This window comes from Ochlerotatus camptorhynchus, unplaced genomic scaffold (genome assembly GCF_037179485.1).
Source record: "Ochlerotatus camptorhynchus isolate MF236.1 unplaced genomic scaffold, CSIRO-AGI_Acam_v1.1 ptg000322l, whole genome shotgun sequence".
Lineage (NCBI taxonomy): Eukaryota > Metazoa > Arthropoda > Insecta > Diptera > Culicidae > Ochlerotatus > Ochlerotatus camptorhynchus.
Window position 1 is genome coordinate 834,660 of NW_027040810.1, and position 4,614 is coordinate 839,273.

The following is a 4,614-nucleotide window of genomic DNA, read 5'->3' on the forward strand; positions in this document are numbered from 1 at the left end:
AATATTTGTTTGACAGCTTTGCAACAGAAAATGTAATTATCGTAAAACTAGAAATTAAATGATAATTTATTAATAGTGCCAGATGAGGATTTGCCAGAGAAATATAGAAAAATAACGTAAAATTGCACACAATGTATATCTACAAGCATTTTTATGAAATTGAATGAACATAAATCGTCATAAAACGCACGACATACAGTTAATGAAACTAAAGTAAATTTATATTCTTTTTTGAGTGAAATAACGAGACAAGAAATATGAAAAGTGAGCATTATGGTGTAGTCCTCTAATGACATTCGGAAACACACCGTAATTCCCATAACTAATACAAGTACCCTCCTAGCTGAAGAGCGTGTATTAGTAGAGTAGCTAAAACTCATCCAAATCAAATATAACTATCTAATCTGTATAACGTTTAAACAAACATTGTTCAAACGTCATTTTTCACGTGGAATGCAGGAATACACTTTCCTGAAACTGGATGAGTTAATCCATTAAATGCTATATTTTATAAAAAGTATAAGTGGGATCATACTGCCACTCATGGGAACGAGATGTTCGACAATTTTGTATATTTCACGAACAAAACTCACTGCGACAATGTCTAAACCGATCGAAAGTCATGGATAAATTGTCAAATGGCCGTATCTACCTTTGAAAACAATGATTCAAACATAAAGTTGTTTAAAATCTCATAATACTACCTGATAGTGTTGTTAGTATTAATGAGTAGGCGCGCTAGAAGTTCCTACTAATTTCCAACGTCATTATTGTTTATAAAAGCAGATATGACTATTTGTCAATTTGTTCTAAAATTTTGGTGTGTTGTTTCACACTACACCGGTGCACTGCAGGTAAATATGAAAACTACACCCCCCTTTTCACACGTTTTTCTGACACCAAATGCAGTGCTTGTCACACATATGTAACCCCCCCCCCCCCTCTCTCTTAGAGCGTGACGTACTAAATTGATGCTCCCGTAGTTGGCGAGCTAGTAGTTTCATCAAATTCCCAATTGAATAATGGCTTACAAAAGCAGATACGGCTATTTAACAATTTATCGTTGAAATATTTGCTAATTTGAGCTTCGTGTTGCTCGACATATATGGATCTCATTTCTGTCGAAACAATGAGATTGAATTGCTTCAGCAAACGTATTTAATCAATTTCATGTTTTACATACACACTTAGAAATAAGTAATTTTACACGTGACGTAATCCGCCTTTGACATAAAAGATGAGACGTAAACAAACATGTCATGTAATATTAAGTGCTTTGAGACTGAAAAGTTCGTTGCTCGACAAAAAGTACGTTTGATTGAGCTATATTTCGCGTCTGTTATGACTCAAATTTATGTCAAAATTGACGGTCGTATATGTTACTCTCAGAGCACCTAAATTTACATGAATTTTTCGAAGTGTGTACCCGAACCCGACCCAAAACTGGCTCATTTTATTTTCAAACCCAAACCTGACATGTTTTATATTGTAAAACCCGAACCCGCTCCGAAATTGTCTGATTTTTTTTATATTTGAAGCCGACTCCGACCCAACCCATTTTTTCCCCTGAAAACACGATTGAGAACCGTTTTTTGTACTGAGAAAATCGTGTGAAACAGAGATCTTTTTGAAATTCTATTCCACCAATATTTCTATCAATAATTTCACGTCAATATTTTCAACATTAGTGGCTTACCAATACAAGCCTCATCACTGTTATAATTGATGAACTGTTCCGATGCAAATGACAAATTTCCTGAGAAATGATGCTCAGGATCAGGCCCCATATGTTACTGTAGGCGAAGAAGAAGAAAATGAGGGGAAATAATGATTGACAGTTATCATTCGCTTTTTGTCGTCATACAATTTTGTCAAACTATCCATGACATTTAATTGTTGATATTTAAAATGATCTAGTGAGCTGTTTTGCATGAAAAACTACACTTTGACAGCTTCAAACCCTCGCAACTATCGAATGGCATTCGGTAGATGGGATGAGGTTTCGTCCCAACCAGAGAATGATGTCTGTATAAACATATGTTTTCTTCATCAATATTAGGATCAGTTTTGTCAATAATCTATCCAGTAGTTTGCGATCGATAATGGCTGCCGTGAATGCCTGTGCGTTTCCATTAATTTGACGTTCAAGAAGGAGTAAACATCAGCGGTGCCGGTGGTATAGTGGTAAGCGTGATTACCTCTCACCTCAGCAGGGAATTTGGTCCCTGGTTCATGAGTTGATGGGTCCATAGGTAGGGTCAAGGTGTGGGAGCTGCCACCCTGGCGTCGGTAGCATTGGTGCTCAGCATGGATTACATGATCGACGGAAATCAAATCAAGGAAAAAAAAGGAGAAAACACTTACATTTGTTAAAATGGAAGGCTTTATATCAGATTGGTACAAATTCTATATGACATGTACTGTATTATTGAAATCCGGCATTGCATTTGATTTTTTCCTTATTCCTTGTGTCAAAAGATTAAAACGTGTATGATTTTAATCAGCAATAGAAAATTCAATAATCTTTTAGCCTCATCATCCAAGTGTTTGTAGAGTTTATATAAATTTATTTCGTTGGATTTGGGAGACTTTCGTTGAAAATATTATGTCCTACATATTGGTTCGCATAAGCAGTCGCAAAATATTTGCTGCACACCGAGACCGAACCATGATTTGTATTTACACCTGGATTGATGATCGCTATCCAGAGTGCCTCCTCCTTTTATCATGGATGGTTCTTACATTCGCGATAGAGTTAAATAAACTTTATCACAAATAAATAATTATCTGCACTACTGAACACAGCTGGACTTCATCATTTTGAGCTTTGTTTTGATTTATACTGAAAATGTCTTTTTCATTTGGTAGTTGCAAATATGGTAATATTTTCTCTGTATTAAAGTCAAAAGGGAATTAATTGAAACTCACTTGGCAGCCATCAAGCCCAAAGTATTGGATCCAGTATTTTTGCACGTCTGCTTAAAGGTCCAAACGTAATGTTGGCGGAAGCGGAACGGAAACGGCAAGTTTGACATTTGTCACAAATTACATCAAAATGCCTAACCGAAGTCGTTTTGGTTGTAACCTAAGAGGAAGAGGTGACAATTGGCTTCTTCCTCTTTTGTTTCTATCTCTATCTCTATCTTTATCTATCTCTATCTCTATCTTACGCACATGAAATCGGCCAATCAGGAGCTGGTTCACGTTTGACAGGAAAGTGGTTCATTTTCGCCCCCGTATTGTCACCTCTTCTCTTGGGTTGTAACAATCCGATAAGTAGGCTTACTTAGATAGTGATTTTTTTATGCTCAGAAAAAGTTCAAAGATCTGTAACTTTTCAGGATGTACATCACATCGTTTCAAATATTGGCTGCGCCTTGATCACCTGTTGCAAATTTATCGGAATAGTTTTGGGCTTGATTGGATGAGTCTACATGAAGTTTGAGCAATTCTAGTAAAACGCTTTTTATCTGACTACCCTTTTTTAAACTGGTATACACCCGATTCTTTTTAAGTTTTAAGTTCAACACAGGAAGAAAATTAAAAACCCAAACCAAAAATTACATTCTTTGAAACGCATATAACACTAGTTTACAGCATATTTGAATTTTGTACGCTGATAGTCATTTCCCATGTAAAATCGTGCGCTGAATCCAAAAATGTAGTCAGAAAAAAACTCAGTAGGATAGTTTTCTAAACACAGCATAAAAATGAAATTTTATCTCATAAAAGTTTGTTTACTAAAAGGCAAATATCTCCGGCTGCAATGAAGTTACATCAATTATTTTAATGCCATTTGCTATTTGCTACTTTTTAGTGAGATTAGAGGTATTGTTGACACAACAACTACAAACATTTGTATTTACCTTGCTTAAAAACTTTGATAACATCCAATTTTTCTTGGAAGTATGCATAACATTAAAAACAACAGACTATTAATTAAAAACAATCTAATCTCACTGTCAAATGATGTTCGGCAAATGAAAATAAAATTTTCTCCCCTTAAATTTGGCGTTCAAGTAATTAATATAGCTTTATTACAGACGGAGATATTTGTATTTTAGTAAAAAAAAAACTTTAACGTGAATGTATCTGGAAAACTATCGTACTGAGATTTTTCTGAATACATTTTTAGATTTGGCGCACGATTTTACATAAGAATCATGGGTTAAACATTGAAGTTCATTTTTTTTTCTTTTTGTAAACTAGTGTAATTAGACTAAAATCGGCATTGATTTTTTTTCACGCAAATTAAAACCATCATCAACTTGAGGAAACTTAATCCTACTTGATGGTGGTGTAAGTTTGCGTGGGTTAGCTGAGAGTTTCGACAAATTGACGTTTTAATCTTTGTTTACAAACGCAGATACGTCTATTTCAACATTCACCCATGCGTTTCAGTTTTCAAGTTGATTGTCTTGGATGAGAGTCATTTTCATGACATTTTTTTTCCTAATTAGCGAGTTTGACTCAATATTTTGGGAAGAATGAAATTAGTATACAAAGTGCAATGTTCAGTATTGTCTGTAGCATAGTAGCCGTGACATTCTGCGAAGGAACCGTGGGAATAATTAAATTTTATTAGGATAACTCTGTTCTGTGCGAAACTTGTGT